This window comes from Eurosta solidaginis, chromosome X (assembly GCF_040869045.1).
Source record: "Eurosta solidaginis isolate ZX-2024a chromosome X, ASM4086904v1, whole genome shotgun sequence".
Taxonomy (NCBI): Eukaryota; Metazoa; Arthropoda; class Insecta; order Diptera; family Tephritidae; genus Eurosta; species Eurosta solidaginis.
Genome location: NC_090324.1, coordinates 31367986 through 31388751, shown reverse-complemented (window position 1 = coordinate 31388751; position 20766 = coordinate 31367986). Strand labels below are relative to the sequence as shown.

At 35.8% G+C, this 20766-nt stretch overlaps 1 protein-coding gene across 27 annotated transcripts in view; it reads right to left on the bottom strand.

Annotated features, from left to right (window-relative positions):
• zfh2 (Zn finger homeodomain 2) overlaps nucleotides 1–20766 on the bottom strand; it is a 2927436-nt gene that overhangs the window by 2526548 nt on the left and 380122 nt on the right. The window lies entirely within an intron of this gene.

Sequence of the window (20766 nt, the reverse complement as noted above, 5' to 3'; positions counted from 1 at the left end):
TCACCGGTGCATTTCCCGGCACGAGTAGTTTTGCAGCATACGGCTGCATCGAGAAATGTCCAGTGATTCCCAACTATTGCAAGCCTTTTGGCTTCAACAGTTCGGTTACACCCGAACTTAGCCTTCCTTATTTGTTATTTATACAATTACTTTTATTTTATTTTTTTGTCGTTTTTAATTTTAGTGGGATGAATTTTTAATTTTTGCGCTTGACAAATGGCAAAAGTTTACAGATGTTCTTAATCGGTTCAACTTTTTAGTTGAAGTACCAAATTTTGGTGAAGTTGAATGCAATTGATCACTCTGTAGTATTTCATGTCCAAATATGACTACATGAGTAATAGTTTTTATCATGTCGTTATTACAATTAAACTTTATTCTTGAAGTGGAAAGTGTGTAATTATTACAATTACTTGGATTTGAATACAACATTCTTGGAATACATTTAGTTTATGGAGAGTTACCTACAATTACTTGGAATTGAATACAACATTCTTGGAATACATTTGGTTTATGGAGAGTTAGTTTCTCTGTCATTGATTTAAAGTTCAAAAAAAAATGTTGAATTGTCTAATAATAAATTACAAAGATGGACATATGCAAATTTTTTAAAGGTAAGATGTTTACTACTGATAACCTTAGCACTTTTGACCACAGTGGTTACCATTTAGTTAAATTTAGCCAAATTTCTATAAAATTGCAGTCTGCAATTAACTTTGGTAATTCAAAAAAGAGACGCGAACACGTTATTCGGGCAGAGTTTGCTGAAATTTTGAATGGTGAATTTTCTTTAATTTAATTTAATTTTTATTAATTAATAAATCTATTCTATTTCATAAAATCGCAATGGCGCAACGCGAAAACTTCAGAAAAATGAAAATTACCAGCAGGCGCCAGAAAATACATCCACCCTAATACATATATATTTTCATTTCAAGCTTTGTGTCAGAAGGGGAATTAACGGACAACGAACGTTCCGCTTTACGTCTTAGTTTAAAAGACTATTCCTCTGTCTCTATTAAATTTGGTCCTTGGCATTATCAGAAATTGATGTTATCGAGGGATTGAATTCCGTCAAGGATTCCTCTCAGACGGATGTTGACGGGCTTTTCATGAAATTCTTGAAGAATTGCACCTCGCTTGTGAGGTCTCTCACGTATATTTTTAAGCTTTCTTCATCTTCTGGAGTGTTCATCGATGATTGGAAATCACCCCTATCTTTAAAAGTGGCAATAAGAGTAATATCTCGAACTACAGACCTATTTCTAAATTATCATCTGTTGCTAAACTGTGTCGCGGTCACCCTGTGCGACGGATCTGGACATAAAATATGGCAACCTCATGTCCGTGCCATGTCAGCAAATGACAAACGTCAGTTGCACGCTTATCAGTGCAATTTCCGCGGTCAAATTCCCTTTTAATCGACAGCAGCGGAGGCGAACACACGCGCCAAATAAAGAAGAGAGAAAAAAAGCACTTTAATAACATTGAAAAGAATATAATTTTTGCAGAATTATTAAAAATTAAAAAGAAAAGGATTTATAACCTTTATAAATGGGGTATGAACCCAGTAGCGTTATTAGCTTACCTTTTTATATTTTAGTGCAAGATACACAAAAGTTTTTGATACTTTTAGGAATAGTTTAATTCTATTAAATATAATGAATGTAATTAAATTACATTATTTATCCTATGAGCAATTCGGCAATTCATTGAATTAAAATAGACGGATTTTTATTGTATTTTCTAGAATACAAAATTATCTTTTTTAAATTTAAAGATTAAAATTCATTCTAAAATAAATTGGGTTTTTTTTACTAAAAAATTAAATAAAATTCTGTTGGTGTATTCGGAAACAATGAAACCACGTCAAAGAAAATGAGTCTTTCATCTTCGCAAATGAAGAATTTTTGATTCTCTCTTTAAATTCAAGGGTATTATTTATGTTATATTTGAAGCCAGCCGTTATATTTTTTAAAAAATTTACTAGAAATTGGCATAGGTAATATGATGGAGATTTGATAACTGACCAAATCGGCCTGAGAGGAAATCCTTCCTTGTGGATTTTCGGTAGTCCATAAATCCTGGGTGGTAGCGCCGTCGTTTTCGACCTTTGTGATACATCCCATTTTGTATAGTTTTTTCATAAAATTTTTGTTCTTCGTTTGTAGCCTTGAGGTGGGATCTTGTCTGTGCACTCTGTAAGTCGTCAAGTCATTGAGAATCTCGCTCTTTTTTTTGGTTTAATCGTCTATCTCCATGGCTACGGTTTTGTTTCCTTATTGCGCGGTCTATCACACTTTCTCACCAGCAATATATTGGAAGAGAGGGAATCGTTGGCTCTCAATCGGCAGCCCAAGCTTCGGTCCCTTTGCTAACAGCGCATGTATATCTTGCCAAATATCTACCTTTGTCATATTGACAAACCAATCTTCGTGGTTGTTGTTAGAAAGGACTTTGTTCCGTTTATTTCGAAGCTTTTCATGTTTTAGTTGTGGTCGCTGCTTTAGAGATGTTATTAGTTTACTTGTTACATTATCTTCCTTTTCCACATATTCTTTGAAGTCTTCTGCGCTCAGCCGTTTCTCTATTTGTGTTCGTATTTCCTGAATTTGTTTATCCTGCCTCTTCAATATGCTTTGTTTGTGTTTGATAAGTAGATTTAAGATTTAGGTATGGTAAAGATAAATATGTCTGTTTAAAGTTCTGTCTATGTTTCAATGTATGTCTCGGTCAAATAAGAATAATTTCTGCATTTTAAGAAGAACTTAATGCTAGACCTTAGTTTTACCAGTTTTCTTGAAGTAGCTTGAAATTTTTTGATCATCGTTTTTGTGTTTTTGTTGTTATCCTTTATATTTGTTGTTGTAGGTGTACGGCGTGCCTTCCATCTTTGAAATAATGTTAGTTTTCGCGACCTTTTTTATACTCAGTTGAGCAGAGCTCACAGAGTATATTAAGTTTGATTGGATAACGGTTGGTTGTACATATATAAAGGAATCGAGATAGATATAGACTTCCATATATCAAAATAATCAGTATCGAAAAAAAAATTTGATTGAGCCATGTCCGTCCGTCCGTCCGTCCGTCCGTCCGTCCGTTAACACGATAACTTGAGTAAATTTTGAGGTATCTTGATGAAATTTGGTATGTAGGTTCCTGAGCACTCATCTCAGATCGCTATTTAAAATGAACGATATCGGACTATAACCACGCCCACTTTTTCGATATCGAAAATTTCGAAAAACCGAAAAAGTGCGATAATTCATTACAAAAAAACAGATAAAGCGACGAAACTTGGTAGATGAGTTGAACTTATGACGCAAAATAGAAAATTAGTAAAATTTTGGACAATGGGCGTGGCACCGCCCACTTTTAAAAGAAGGTAATTTAAAACTTTTGCAAGCTGTAATTTGGCAGTCGTTGAAGATATCATGATGAAATTTGGCAGGAACGTTACTCTTATTACTATATGTACGCTTAATAAAAATTAGCAAAATCGGAGAAGGACCACGCCCACTTAAAAAAAAAAATGTTTTTAAAGTAAAATTTTAACAAAAAATTTAATATCTTTACAGTATATAAGTAAATTATGTCAAGATTCAACTCCAGTAATTATATGGTGCAACAAAATACAAAAATAAAAGAAAATTTAAAAATGGGCGTGGCTCCGCCCTTTTTCATTTAATTTGTCTAGGATACTTTTATCGCCATAAGTCGAACAAAAATTAACCAATCCTTTTGAAATTTGGTAGGGGCATAGACTTTATAGCGGTAACTGTTTTCTGTGAAAATGGGCGAAATCGGTTGATGTCACGCCCAGTTTTTATACACAGTCTTCCGTCTGTCCTTCCGCATGGCCGTTAACACGATAACTTGAGCAAAAATCGATATATCTTTACTAAACTCAGTTCACGTACTTATCTGAACTCACTTTATCTTGGTATGAAAAATGAACGAAATCCGACTATGACCACGCCCACTTTTTCGATATCGAAAATTACGAAAAATGAAAAAAAATGCCATAATTCTATACCAAATACGAAAAAAGGGATGAAATATGGTAAGGTAATTGGATTGTTTTATTGACGCGAAATATAGCTTTAGAAAAAACTTTATAAAATGGTTGTGACACCTACCATATTAAGTAGAAGAAAATGAAAAAGTTCTGCAGGGCGAAATAAAAAACCCTTAAAATCTTGGCAGGTATCACATATATAAATAAATTAGCGGTATCCAACAGATGATGTTCTGGGTCACCCTGGTCCACATTTTGGTCGATATCTGGAAAACGCCTTCACATATACAACTACCACCACTCCCTTTTAAAACTCTCATTAATACCTTTAATTTGATACCCATATCGTACAAACTCATTCTAGGGTCACCCCTGGTCCACCTTTATGGCGATATCTCGAAAAGGCGAACACCTATAAAACGAAGGCCCACTCCCTTTTAAAAATACTCATTAACACCTTTCATTTGATACCCATATCGTACAAACAAATTCTAGGGTCACCCCTGGTCCACCTTTATTGCGATACCTCGAAAATGCGTCCACCTATAGAACTAAGGCCCAATCCCTCTTAAAATACTCATTAACTCCTTTCGTTTGATACCCATATTGCACAAACGAATTCTAGAGTCACCCCTGGCCCACCTTTATGGTGATATCTCGAAACGGCGTCCACCTATAGAACTAAGGCCCACTCCCTTTTAAAATACTCATTAACACCTTTCGTTTGATGCCCATATTGTGCCAAAAAATTCTAGGGTCACCACTGGTCCACCTTTATGGCGATATCTCGAAACGGCGTCCACCTATGGAACTAAGGATTACTTCCTTTTAAAATGCTCATTAACACCTTTCATTTGATACCCATATCGTACAAACGCATTCTAGAGTCAACCCTGATCCACCTTTATGGCTATATCCCTAAATGGCGTCCACCTATAGAACTATGGCCCACTCCCTCGTAAAATACTTTTTAATGCCTTTCATTTGATACACATGTCATACAAACACATTCCAGGGCTTCCCTCGGTTCATTTTCCTACATGGTTATTTTCCCTTATGTTGTCACCATAGCTCTCAACTGAGTATGTAATGTTCGGTTACACCCGAACTTAACCTTCCTTACTTGTTTCTAAAGATATTGGTTTTTGTGTGTGCCGGCCCGAGGTCAATATATTTAGTAAAAAAAAACACCAGTTTTTATTTTTAATTCCGATATATTTCGTTTACACTTCGGTAACCGTCATCAAGGGACTATACAAAAACAATAGAAAAACAAATTTGATGCAAGGAAATATACAATATTTTTACACTAGTCGCTGATTTTTTCATGATCCGAAAACTGCATCGGAGATATAAGGTACGCTCATATATCGCTTCAAAATTATACTAGAAAAAATATCTTTAAGCCACAAAATTCATTCAAAAAATTTCTCCGAATACGCTATGAAAACTGCAGAGCTGTATGTTAGCCTTTATCCTGGGTATCCGATGTCTCCAACAGTACACACAATTCTAATTCATGGCGCAACTGTTATCGAAAATTCGTTATTGCCTATCGGCTATCCGTCAATTATCAGAAGAAGCCAGTGAAGCAAGCAACAAATATTTTCGCCTTTATCTTGATAGTTTTGCGAGAAAACATTTAAGAACTTCTTGCAACTTCTATCTAATGAACATATTGATTTAACTTCGGATCCTTTCTTGACGCGAAAGAGGCCCCGAATAAAGAAAACATCAATGCCATTGTCAAAAGAGAGTTAAGAGATGTTGCTTTCTGCTGAACCTTTTTTCATAGATGTTGAATACGATGAAGACGATGACATTTATTTTTTTTTTCTTTTTTTTTTCGAGATCGTAGTGGATATACTCGTACTCAAATATATCTAAAATAAGGTGTGGTGGCAACACTATCTAAAAATGGATTTATTGGAAAGCGGGAGTGAAATACCTTTCCTTTGCTACCCTTATTGGCATATCTCATGTAATTTTTTTATACTCAGTTGAGCAGAGCTCACAGAGTATATTAACTTTGAATGGATAACGGTTGGTTGTACAGGTATAAAGGAATCGAGATAGATATAGAGTTCCATATTTCAAAATCATCAGTATCGAAAAAAAAAATTCGATTGAGCCATGTCCGTCCGTCCGTCCGTCCGTCTGTCCGTTAACACGATAACTTGAGTAACTTTTGAGGTATTTTGATGAAATTTGGTATGTAGGTTTCTGGGCACTCATCTCAGATCGCTATTTAAAATGAACGATATCGGACTATAACCACGCCCACTTTTTCGATATCGAAAATTACGAAAAATCGAAAAAGTGCGATAATTCATTACCAAATACGGATAAAGCGCCAAAACTTGATAGGTGAGTTGAAATTATGACGCAGAATAGAAAACTAGTAAAATTTTGGACAATGGGCGTGGCACCGCTCACTTTTAAAAGAAGGTAGTTTAGAAGTTTTGCAAGCTGTAATTTGGCAGTCGTTGAAGATATGATGAAATTTGGCAGGAACGTTACTTTTATTACTGTATGTATGCTTAATAAAAATTAGCAAAATCGGAGAAATTTAAAAAAAAAATTTTTAAGACAAATTTTAAAAGAAAAGTTAATATCTTTGCAGTATATATGTAAATTATGTCAACATTCAACTCCAGTAATGATATGGTGCAACAAAATACAAAAATAAAAGAAAATTTCAAAATGGGCGTAGCTCCGCCCTTTTTCATTTAATTTGTCTAGGATACTTTTAATGCCATAAGTCGAACAAAAATTGACCAATCCTTGTGGAATTTGGTAGATTCTAGGACGATAACTTTTTTATGTGAAAAAGGGCGAAATCGGTTGAAGCCACGCCCAGTTGTTATACACAGTCGACCGTCTGTCCTTCCGCTCGGCCGTTAACACGATAACTTGAGCAAAAATCGATATATCTTTACTAAACTCAGTTCACTTACTTATCTGAACTCACTTTGTATTGGTGTAAAAAATGGCCGAAATCCGACTATGACCACGCCCACTTTTTCGATATCGAAAATTACGAAAAATGAAAAAAATGCCATAATTATATACCAAATACGAAAAAAGGGATGAAACATGGTAATTGTGTTGGTCTATTGACGCAAAATATAACTTTAGAAAAAAACTTGGTAGAAGAAAACGAAAAAGTTTTGCAGGGCGAAATCAAAAGCCCTTGGAATCTTGGAAGGTATTACATATGTAAATAAATTAGCGGTACCCGACAGATGATGTTCTGGATCACCCTGGTCCACATTTTGGTCGATATCTCAAAAACGCGTTCACATATACAACTAAGGGCCATCCCCTTTTAAAACCCTCATTAATACCTTTAATTCGATACCCATATCGTACAAACACATTCTAGAGTCACCCCTGGTCCACGTTTATGGCGATATCTCGAAAAGGCGTTCACATATCGAACTAATGCCCACTCCGTTTTAAAATACTCATTAACACCTTTCATTTGATACCCATATCGTACAAAAGAAATTCTAGATTCACCCCTGGCCCACCTTTATGGCGATATCTCGAAAAGGCGTCCACCTATAGAACTAAGGCCCACTCCCTTTTAAAATTCTCATTAACACCTTTCATTTGATACCCATATCATACAAACAAATTCTAGAGTCACCCCTGGTCCACCTTTATGGCGATATCTCGGAAAGGCGTCCACCTATAGAACTAAGGCCCACAGGCCCACGCCCTTTTAAACCCTCACTAATACCTTTAATTCGATACCCATATCGCACAAACACATTCTGGAGTCACCCCTGGTCCACGTTTATGGCGATATCTCGAAAAGGCGTCCACATATCGAACTAATGCCCACTCCGTTTTAAAATACTCATTAACACCTTTCATTTGATACCCATATCGTACAAAAGAAATTCTAGAGTCACCCCTGGCCCACCTTTATGGCGATATCTCGAAAAGGCGTCCACCTATATAACTAAGGCCCACTCTCTTTTAAAATTCTCATTAACACCTTTCATTTGATACCCATATCGTACAAACAAATTCTAGAGTCACCCCTGGTCCACCTTTATGGCGATATCTCGAAAAGGCGTCCACCTATATAACTAAGGCCCACAGGCCCACGCCCTTTTAAAATACTCATTAACACCTTTCATTTGATACCCATATCGTACAAACAAATTCTAGAGTCACCCCTGGTCCACCTTTATGGCGATATCTCGAAAAGGCGTCCACATATCGAACTAATGCCCACTCCGTTTTACAATACTCATTAACACCTTTCATTTGATACCCATATTGTACAAAAGAAATTCTAGAGTCACCCCTGGCCCACCTTTATGGCGATATCTCGAAAAGGCGTCCACCTATAGAACTAAGGCCCACTCCCTTTTAAAATTCTCATTAACACTTTTCATTTGATACCCATATCGTACAAACAAATTCTAGAGTCACCCCTGGTCCACCTTTATGGCGATATCTCGAAAAGGCGTCCACCTATAGAACTAAGGCCCACGCACTTTTAAAATACTCATTAACACCTTTCATTTGATACCCATATCGTACAAACAAATTCTAGAGTCACCCCTGGTCCACCTTTATGGCGATATCTCGAAAAGGCGTCCACCTATAGAACTTAGCCTCACTTCCTTTTAAAATGATCATTAACACATTTCATTTAGTACCCATATCGTACTAACAAATTCTAGAGTCAGGCCTGGCCCACGTTTATGGCGATATTCCTAAATGGCGTCCATCTATAGAACTATGGCCCACTCCCTCTGAAAACACTCTTTAATACCTTCCTTCTTTTTACTACATGGTGCTTTTCCCTTATTTTGTCTCCACAGCTCTCAACTAAGTATGTAATGTTCGGTTACACCTGAACTTAGCCTTCCTTACTTGTTTATTTTATATTTATGTTAAAAATCGTTTAGGTATGTAGATCTGTTTACTATATATTTCTTATCTTATACATCCTATTATTCGGAGATTACGAACGGGATAAGAGTAATGTTCAGCCCCATTCATGAAAGGTATGAAGTCTTCGGCACAGCCGAAGACAGTCCCGTTCTTTCTTGTTTAACTTAAAAAAGTGAAAAGTCTTAAAATGTAATATTATATCGATTTACCAAGTTTTATTCAAATCGGTTAAGCCATTACCGAGATGGTAGTGGATGTACAAAAAAATATAAAAAAGTGAGGTGGTTGTCTAAATTTTTCTTTCTTCTATTCTAATTTAAAATATTTTCAATTAAGAAAAAATATATCATAACAATAATAATGATAAAATAATTATTGTTAGGCCTTGAGCTCGATTCAAACTCGCGATCTTACAAATCAGTAGGCCGATATAACAAAAAAATTGTTAATACATCCCAGAGCACGGGGAAAAAGTGTCAATAAAATATGAGACTATGGCATCACCGCTATAAACAAGTCCAATTTTCACAACTATTCTGTAACAGATGTCGCAGTGTTGTGAATATCAATTGGCAAGAACCGAATAGAAGTAGAAATAATGAAGGCAAATAAACAACCGCTGTGATAGCTGAATGCTTATAGCAGCGGCGCATAAACGTTGCCGATGAAGGAATTTAGCAGTTCCCGAAATGGATCCATACAACGAGCTTTGGCAGTTGTCTAAATTTTTTCTTTCTCCTATTCTAATTTAATAATTTTTTCAATTAAGAAAAAAATTATCGTAACAATAATAATGATAAAATAATTATTGTTAGGCCTTGAGCTCGATTCGAACCCGTGATCTTACAAATCAGTAGGCCGATATAACAACAAAAATTGTTAATACATCCCAGAGCACGGGAAAAAGTGTCAATAAAATATGACACTATGGCAGCACTGCCATCAAACAAGTCCAATTTTCACATTCATTCTGCAACAGATGTCGCAGTGTTGTGAATATCATCAATTGGCAAGAACCAGAATACAAGTAGGATTAATGAAGAAAAACAAAAAACCGCTGTGAGGGCTGAATGGTTATAGCAGCGGCGCCTAAACGTTGCCGATGAAGGAATTTAGCAGTTCCCGAAATGGCCTACTGATAGGCCAATATAACAACAAAAATTGTTAATACATTCCAGAGCACGGGGAAAAAGTGCCAATAAAATATGACACTATGGCAGCATTGCCATCAAACAAGTCCAATTTTCACATTCATTCTGCAACAGATGTGGCAGTGTTGTGAATATCAATTGGCAAAAACCAGAATAGAAGTAGGATTAATGAAGACAAACAAAAACCGCTGTAATGGCTGAATGGTTATAGCAGCGGCTCCTAAACGTTGCCGATGAAGGAATTTAGCAGTTACCGAAATGGATCTATAAACGAGCTTTGGCAGTTGTCTAAATTTTTTCTTTCTTCTATTCCAATTTAATAATTTTTTCAATAAAGAAAAAATTTATCATAACAATAATAATGATAAAATAATTATTGTTAGGCCTTGAGCTCGATTCGAACCCGCGATCTTACAAATCAGTAGGCCGATATAACAACAAAAATTGTTAATACATCCCAGAGCACGGGGAAAAAGTGTCAATAAAATATGACACTATGGCATCATCGTCATAAACAAGTCCAATTTTCACAACTATTCTGCAACAGATGTCGCAGTGTTGTGAATATCAATTGCAAGAACCGAATAGAAGTAGAAATAATGAAGGCAAATAAACAACCGCTGTGATAGCTGAATGCTTATAGCAGCGGCGCATAAACGTTGCCGATGAAGGAATTTAGCAGTTCCCGAAATGGATCCATACAACGAGCTTTGGCAGTTGTCTAAATTTTTTCTTTCTCCTATTCTAATTTAAGATGTTTTCAATTAAGAAAAAATATATCATAACAATAGTAATGATAAAATAATTATTGTTAGGCCTTGAGGTCGATTCAAACTCGCGATCTTACAAATCAGTAGGCCGATATAACAACAAAAATTGTCAAAATGATTATTTATTTAGTAAATGAATTTTAATTTCTTCTTTATTATTAAAGAGAGGTGCAGCTCCTTTTCATTTTTGAATCCCAACAATTATAGGAGGATTACCATGAAATAATAATTTAATTTTAATAACATGACAAAAAAGTGCCCCTATGGTATTAATTTCTTATTTAATTGAATTTACTGACGAACATATTGGTCTCAATGGAATTCCTTCCTTGTGGATCTTCGGTAGACCATAGAGTCTCGGCGCATTAGCTGTTTTGCTTAGCAGACGGTATTTTTCACTCAGACTAATCATTTTGTTTTTAAACATCTTTTCGACAAATTCATTATTCTTTTCTTGGAGTTTGTTGGTGGGATCTCTTTTCAGAACTCTGTATGACGTGATGTCATTAACTATTTTCCCTAACTTCGTTTCATATTCAGATTTTTCCAAAACCACTGTAACATTACCTTTATCTGCACTGAGGACCAGTAGGTGTTTATTGTTACTGAGGAACTCTTTTGCTGAATGTAGGGTGTCTAAAACAAAATTATCTCTCGTATTATAATTTGGTCTTTTCAGGTGATCCCGTATTAATGTGGTTAAATTATTTCTTTCTGTCTCTTGTCTTTCTCTGTCTACGATGGTTTGTATACAGTCCTCTCCGTCTGCTATTATCTTAAAAAGTGGAAAATTTTTCGTTTTTGTTGGCAAAGCATATTTTGGACCTAACGAGAGAAGCCACTGAGTGTCAGCTGGTATATTTGTTGATGTTGTGTTACAAAACCACTGGGGAATGTGTTTGATGTTTAGTAGTTGTTTTTGTTCGTCTTTAAGTCTATAAAATTTGTCCGTTTGTGTTTCTTGGGGTAGTACGATTCTGCATAAAGGACAACAGGTATTTTAAATTTAGAGACAAAATATATGAACAGCGCTATGGAATGCCTATGGGATCCCCAGCATCGCCAGTCATTGCAGATATTGTAATGGAGGAATTGCTGAACAAATTCATGGAAGATTTTCCACATAAACCACGTTTGCTAACAAAATATGTGGATGATATATTTGCTATCGTCAAAACAGATAAAGTCCAAGAAACGGTGGCCACTCTAAACAGCTACATGAAGTCTATAAATTTCACGTCAGAGATAGAAGTTGACGGAAAATTACCATTCTTAGATACGATGGTAATAAGACATAACAATAAACTTACATTCAAATGGTACAAAAAACCCACTGCGTCTGGGAGATTAATAAACTTTTATTCCAAGCATGAAAGAAGAATCATAGTAAACACGGCAAAGAACTTTGTCAGAAAAGTTCTATCTATTAGCGACGCATGTTACCATGAAGAAAATGTTGCCCTGATCAAGGAAATATTAACAGACAACGATTTTCCTCTATCTTTAATCAATAGCTACATACGAGCTTTTTACGCTAGACAGAATACTACTGAGATCAGACAGGATGCCAAGAAAATATTCAAGACAGCCACATACATTCCAGGCTTGTCCAACAGACTGAAGAACTCAAATATATATGACCGGGACAAGTTCCAAATAGCTTTCACGTACGACAACACTCTACGACAAATATACAGCAACATGAAAAGCAGGATTGAAAAATACGAGAAATCCAACGTAATATACCAAATTAATTGCAATGGTGACGGGTCCCACTTATGCAATAAAGTATATGTGGGGACAACTAAATCTAAGCTTAAGACAAGGATTTCCGGACACAAGTCGAATATAAAAAACAGAAATAATTTGAACGATAACAAAACAGCCTTAACACATCATTGTAGCGCTACGGGACATTGTCCAGATTTAGACAATGTGAGAATTTTGCAACAAGAGAAGCAATATAACAAGAGATACATACTTGAAATGCTTCATATTATCAATATAGAGAGCGAAAAACGGATAAATTTTAAAACAGACACGGAAAATTGTGCTTCGGCCTATAGGCAGCTAACAAGCAGAAACAAAAAGGCCCTTTGAGAGTAATTTGTTAGTTTAATGACCCACCAATATTTTTATTATAATGTTAGACAACAACAGTTTAGCTGTAGCTGATATATGTATATATATATATGTATGCTGAGCGCGACGCACAGTTGGAGAAATTTGTACATGGTTGTTTTTGTCAAAATTTGTTTATATTTACGGTATTTATTTGGTTACATTATATTGTTTATATTCGTTTAATATGTAATCTTTTAAAATTAGTCGATCAGGCACAGCCAAGAGTGTAAGTTGTGTTATAAGGATGTACGTAAAATGCACTTTTTGATGTTTTTATTGTTTGTAATCTTTTCAGTCCTGAGGATGATCTCAGATTGAGGTCGAAATATCGATTAACATTAAACAAGTATATTTATTGAAAGATATAAAATATTTGGTTTTTATTTATGCGTGGCCTTGAGCTCGAAAAATTTAATAATTTTATAAATGTTATTATTATAATATCAATTTTCATTAAGGAGGATTAAATCAAACTTCTTTGGGAAAATTAATAGCCTTTCATCTATTAATAATTTAGGATGAATATTAACAGCAATACAAATTAATGAAATATTATGAATTACATATTTTTTATTTTATTCATTATTATCATTTAGTGTAATTTTTTTATTAAAAAATTTTGGAATTTATTATATAAATCAATTATTCAATTCATTTTTTAATTAAAAAATTTTGAAATTTATTTTACTATTAAATCTACTATCTTTTGGAGGATTACCCCCATTTATTGGATTTTTACTAAAATGATTATTAATTCAATATTTAATTGTAAATAATCAATATTTATTAATAACGATTATAAGAACAATAACATTAATTACATTATTTTTCTATTTACGATTATGTTTCGCTGCATTTATATTAAATTATTATGAAAATAATTGAATATTTTTGAAAAAAACAAATAATTTTTTTATTAAATGAATATTGATTATCTAATTTATTTCAACATTTGGTTTAATTGAGGGTGGAGCCGTGTGTAGAAGTCCACGAAAGTGGGGAAAGTTTCTGACCGCCATTCACCTGGGAATGGCCAGAGCGTTTCTTTTGCATGCGGTTCACGCAGCTCACTACTTCCGATCGCTTGCGGCCAAGTATCCTCTGGGTAGCCACTGAACATTCGTTTAGTGGTGAGCTAATGTGAGAAGGCGACAACCTGGATAGGCCACTCTGACAGAATCGGTTTAAGGGCTAGCCGGGGGATCTGCCATCGGCAGCGTCTGTTCACCACTAGATGCGGCTGCAAGCGGGCGTCTGTCTTGGAGCAAGCGGCTCGCTATATAAACGTGCAAGTAATATTTTCACCCCCGCTGAGTGGGTTGTGCGATGGACTTGGGACCCACCACGTCAAACCATACTCAAATGAAAAGCAACAACAAGCCTCGGATAAAAAGAACACTCTCTTTTGATGATGACGATGGCAAACGTTTGAAGGACAATGAGTTGAGGGCATGCACCTGGAACGTCCGCTCCCTGAATGGGATTGGTGCAGATGCCGGACTGGTTGATGTTCTCGTCAAAGCATAATCTGACATCACCGCTATCCAAGAAATGCGCTGAACGAAGCACGGAAGAAAGAAGATTAAAAATTGTGACATCTATTGGAGTGGGCATACAAATAAGCGCAGTTTCGGCGTCGGATTCATGGTGGGAGAGAGACTTTGTCGCCAAGTATTGGCGTTCACGCCTGTGGACGAGCATCTCGCCGCTATCCGAATAAAAGCAAAATTTTTTAATATATTATTCATCTGCGCCCATGCGCCGACAGAGGAGAAAGACGATGAGGTGAAAGACGCTTTTTATGAACAATTAGAACGCACATAGGAGCGCTGCCACCGCCATGATATAAAAGTCGTGCTTAGCGACTTTAACGCCAGGGTGGGCAAAGGAGGTGTTTTTGGCCCTAAAGTCGGAAAGTTTAGCCTACACAATGAAACTTCCCCTAATGGATTGGGGCTGATTGACTGGTACGATGAAGAACGCCGCGTTGAAACCGAAAGAAAAAACGCTGCCTACAGGGCTACGTTAAAAGCGATCGCCTAAAGGGGAGTGTGTGAAAGCTACCGCGAGTTAACAAGGGAAGCGAGAAGATTTTCCAGGAAGCAAAAACAGAGGCAGAAATGCGTGAGTGCGAGGAGCTTGAGCTGCTAGCCACCAGGAATATCGCCCCAAAATTTTACCAAAAAATTCGGCGACAGACGGAAGGTTTTAAGACCGAAGTAAACTCCTGTAAGAATGAAAACGGCGACCTTGTAACTGATGTCCACAGAGTGCTTAGATTATGGAGGGAACACTTCTCTGCTCTCCTAAATGGAGGCAGCGATTCACCGCGCAGAGATGACGAACCCGATCCCGTAAACGATGATGATGGAATATATGTCCCCCCGCCCGATTATGACGAAGTTAGAATAGCAATTACCAGATTGAAAAACAACAGGCCGCGGGCGCTGATGGGTTGCCTGCGAAGCTATTCAAATACGACGGCGAGGAGTTGGTAAGGCGCACGCATCAGCTTCTTAGCAAAATATGGGCGGACGAGTACATGCCCGACGATAGGAATCTAAGTGTTCTTTGCCCAGTCCACAAGAAGAAGAATACTGCAAACTGCACCAAATATCGCGAAATCAGCCTTCTTAATATCGCATCGCATATAAGGTCCTGTCAAGTATATTGTGGGAAAGGTTGAAGCCCACCGTGAATCAACTGATAGGACCTTATCAGTGCGGATTCAGACCTGGTAAATCTACCATCGACCAGATTTTTACAATGCGTCAAATCTTGGAAAAAGCAGGCAAAAAAAGAATCGACACACATCACCTCTTCGTCGACTTTAAAGCCGCCTTCGACAGCACGAAAAGGAGCTGCCTATATGCCGCTATGTCTGAATTTGGTTTCCCCGCAAAACTTATACGGCTGTGCAAAATGACGTTGAGCAACACCACCAGCTCATACAGAATTGGGAAGGACCTCACCGAGCCGTTCGAAACTAAACACCCCGGGCAAAGCAACATCACAAAATTTTAGAAATAAGGTTTTTCAATTAGAAAAAAAAAATTTCTAAGCGGGGTCGGCCCTCGGCAGTGTTTGGCGAGCGCTCCGAGTGTGTTTCTGCGATGAAAAGCTCTCAGTGAAAACTCATCTGCCTTGCCGTTCAGAGTCTGCATAAAACATGTAGGTCTCGTCCGGCCAATTTGTAGGGAAAATCAAGAGGAGCACGACGCAAATTGGAAGAGAAGCTCGGCCTTAGATCTCTCCGGAGGTTATCGCGCCTTACATTTATTTATTTTTTTTAAGTTAAAAAAAACTAATAGCTTTCAAAGCTATAAATATGAGTAGAATCTTTTAAGCCTTAGTAAATTAACCACTCCTTTAGATTTGCAATCTAATATCATTATTGACTGTAAAGCTTTAATTAAAAAGAAATATTCTTATAAATAGATTTACAATCTACCGCCTAAAATTCAGCCATTTAATTATATTATTTGATCTATCCATTGATAAGTCACATTTAATCGCGACAATGGTTATTTTCAACAAATCATAAAGATATTGAACCATTATATTTTATTTTTGGAGCTTGAGCAGGAATAATTGGAACTTAATTAAGAATTATTATTCGAGCTGAATTAGGTCACCCAGGAGCTTTAATTGGAAATGATCAAATTTACAATGTTATTGTTACATCTCATGCTTTTGTAATATTTTTTTTTATAGTTATACCAATAATATAATTGGTGGATTGGGAATTTGATTAGTTGCCTCTTATATTACCTCCAATCTTCCGTCAGCTATGGGAAGAAGAATTCTACCCTCATCAGTGGAATGAAGGCATACTTGCAAGAGTCGCAAAAAAGGGAGATACCTCGGATTGTAACAATTACAGAGGTATCACCTTACTCTCGATTCCTAGCAAAGTGTTCTCCACAATCTTAATGTCCCGAATTCAAGAGGCGGTGTACGGAACTCTAAGAGAAAATAAGTTTGGCTTTAGACAAAACCTATCCTGTGTTGATCTAATAAATACCTGTGCTGTGAAGACAGAACAACAGCTTATTTACTTTTTATTGACTTTAAAAAAGCTTTTGATAGCCTCGACAGGAAATACATTTGGGAAATACTACGAAAACGAGGGATGCCTAATAAAATAATTAACATTATAAAGGCAATGTATGCCGAATTTAAGTGCCGGGTCAGTCACGATGGGTGCCTCTCAGCTCCCTTCGAAGTTAAAAGCGGGGTACGACCGGGATGCATACTCTCGCCGCTCTTGTTAATCTTGGCATTAGACGAGATTATGAGGAACGCAGAAAATGGTGGGCACGGTGTACAGTGGACGCCTTTCACTCAGCTAGGGGACTTAAATATGCAGACGATGTCTGTATGCTAAGTCACAGAAGTGCTGACCTTCGACACAATTTAGAAGCTGTCAACACATGTGCAAAGGAGGCCGGACTAAGCATCAATACAGCGAAAACGAAAGTCACAATATGCGGCTATAATATTTCATTAAGGCCATTAATGTTTACGGTTGACGAAAATTAAATCGAAGGTGTAGAGTCCGTTGTTTATCTTGGTAGTATTGTCTCAAATAAAAACGGCGCAGATGAGGACATTCAGTCTCGCATAAACAAATCAAGAATGGCTTTTGGGCAACTGACAAACGTGTGGAGGTCCAGTCAAATATCTTTAAAAACGAAGCTTCGACTGTTTAATTCGAATGTTAAATCAGTACTGTTTTATGCTTGCAAGACATGGAAAAGCTCAACTTTAATTCAGAAACCTCTACAAGTTTTTATTAATAAATGTCTGCGCCGAATCCTGAAAATTCGATGGCCGGAAGGAACTTTAAATGACGACTTATGGTCTGGAACAAATCAACCCAAGGCTGCCACAGAAATAATCAAGCGTAAATGGTCGTGGATTGGTCACACTCTCGGAAGACCTCCAGTAAATATAGCCAGAAAATCATTGCGATGGAATCCACAAGGAAGTCGACGACCTGGTGCACCTGCGAAAACTTGGCGCAGAACTGTGGATAAAGAACTCCAAGACGCAAGATACACGTGCTATCACAAGAACCGCACCTAGAATACGATTTAAGTCGGTGGTCGAGGCCCTATGCTCCGATAGGAAGATGATGATGATGATGATGATATTAGGAGCTCCTGATATAGCATTTCCTCGAATAAATGATATAAGTTTTTGATTAATACCCTCATCCCTTACATTATTACTAATAAGTAGCATAGTAGAAAATGGACCTGGAACAGGTTGAACAGTATACTCCCCTCTTTCATCTACTATTGCACATAGAGGAGCATCTGTTGATTTAACTATTTTTTCTTTACATCTAGCTGGAATATCTTCTATTTTAGGAGCAATAATTTTATTACTACCATTATTAATATACGATCAACAGGTATTACATTTTATCGAATAACTTTATTTGTGTGAGCAGTAGTATTAACTGCTCTTTTACTTCTTCTATCTTTACCAGTACTACCAGGAGCTATTACTATATTATTAACAGATCGAAATTTAAATACTTCATTTTTTGATCCAGCAGGTGGTGGAGATCCTATTTTATATAAACATTTATTTTGATTTTTTGGTCATCCAGAAGTTTATATTTTAATTTTACCTGGATTTGGAATAATTTCCCATATTATTGGACAAGAATCAGGAAAAAAAGAAACCTCTGGTTCTTTAGGAATAATTTATGCTATATGAGCAATTGGATTATTAGGTTTTATTGTATGAGCTCATCACATATTTACAGTAGGAACAGATGTAGATACACGAGCTTATTTCACTTCAACAACTATAATTATTGCTGTTCCTACAGCTATTAAAATTTTTAGTTGTTTAGCAACATTACACGGAACTCAATTAACATATCCCCCAGCAATATTATGATCATTAGGATTTGTATTCTTATTTACTGTTTGAGGTTTAGTAGGTGTAGTACTAGCTAGTAATTGATACTAGTATCGCCTGTAGTCGAAATTCGACCAATTTGTATTTTTTTTCAATTTTCGATTCAGTCAAGTTGCCGTTAAATAATAATAAACTAAGTTGAAATAAAAGAATATATAATAAAATAAAATAAGAAATTAAATAAATTAGCATAAAAGACAATACAAAAAATTTAATGTTATATTTTTGTAGCAAATTTATTATTTTTTGTTCAGTATAAGACGTACCTTATCTAAAATGAGGATTAAATCTGCAAATGCAAAAACATTTTCGGGCAAATTTACCATTAATTGTTATAAATAAACTTATTTAGTTTCAACAAAAGTTAACTCAATATTTGTGATTTCATGTTTTTATGAAAGCAACTAAAATAAAAAGCAAAGAATTTGTTAAACAAAGAACTATGTATTTACGTGTATGTAAAATTTGTCCAAAAAATGGGCTGATTAAATTATTACTTCTCTGTAAAGTTTTTTGTGGGCTAACAATTATTTTGGAACAATTTTTTTAGGATTTTGGTTCAGACCATTATAGGTAAGTGGCAACAATGGGGAAACAATATTTTTTTCGAACTGAAAATGAGTGAGGGAGTAATTCTCTCGCCGTTTGGCGCCTGCGAGCATTTACAGTTTTGAAATGGGCAAAAGGCGTTATGATGCCGGTTGCCGTTTTGACCTAAAATCGAAAACGTTTTTGGGAGGTTTTTTTTTTCGTTTCGTACACAATGTGAAATTTTTCGATTCAGCCAAGCCGCTTTTTTCCGTATTGAAAATTTATAAAGTGGGGCCACGTGCACAGTTTCAACTTTTGTGAAGTTTTTCAGCCAAAAATTTTACATTTTCGAATTAATGTAATGGGGATATTATAATCCTAATAATAAATATAATAGAGTAATATATGGCCTATGCAATATTTCGACCTAAAATCGGAAACGTTTTTGGGTCGTTTATTTCGTTTAATATACAACGTGAAATTTTCCGATTCAATCAAGTTGTATTTAAATAAAAATAAACTAAGTTGAAATTAAAGATAATATAATAAAATAAAATAAGAAATATCAAAATAAATTAGAATAAAAGACAATATACAAATATTTATTTTATATCTTTGTAGCAAATTTATTTATTTTCTATAACGAGTTAACCGGGGATTGCCCGTATCGCATTAAACGTATGAAAACATTTATTTCAAGCAATTTTTTTTTTTTTAATTCTTATAATTTATTTAATAATTTGGGAAAAATTTAAACAACGTGACATCAGGACGGACAAGGCGACAGCTGTTTCGATTATACCTTGTAAATCTCTTCAAAGTCTTTTCTCCCGGGAGTGGGCGTCGAACCCGCACTCCCACGATAGTTGAAATGGTTACAAACGCATTCAGCTACGTCATGCCTTAGTTGTTGTAAAGTTTTTCCCAATTGCCTTCTTTCGCATATATTATCTTCTACACATCACGTAATTCGTATGTAGTTATGTGTTGAAGTTATGCATGTTTGTAAAGGGGTTTTCAGAGAAACTTGGCATTGTTGCTGCTTTTGTTCTATTTATAGAACTACAACGAATTAACAAAATGTTGTCTGCTTATAATGAGTTAACCGGGGATTGCCCGTATCGCTTTAAATGTATGAAAACATTTGTTTCAATCAATTTTTTTTTTAATTAATATTTGAGTTTTAGCGACCTTTATACGTTTAAATGTAAAGTTTTTATTTTGCCGGCTCTAGGTCAAAAGTAATAAAACGATTTGATTTTTTAATTTCCCAATATATTTCGATCACCTTCGGAGATCTTCATCAGGGGGCTACAAC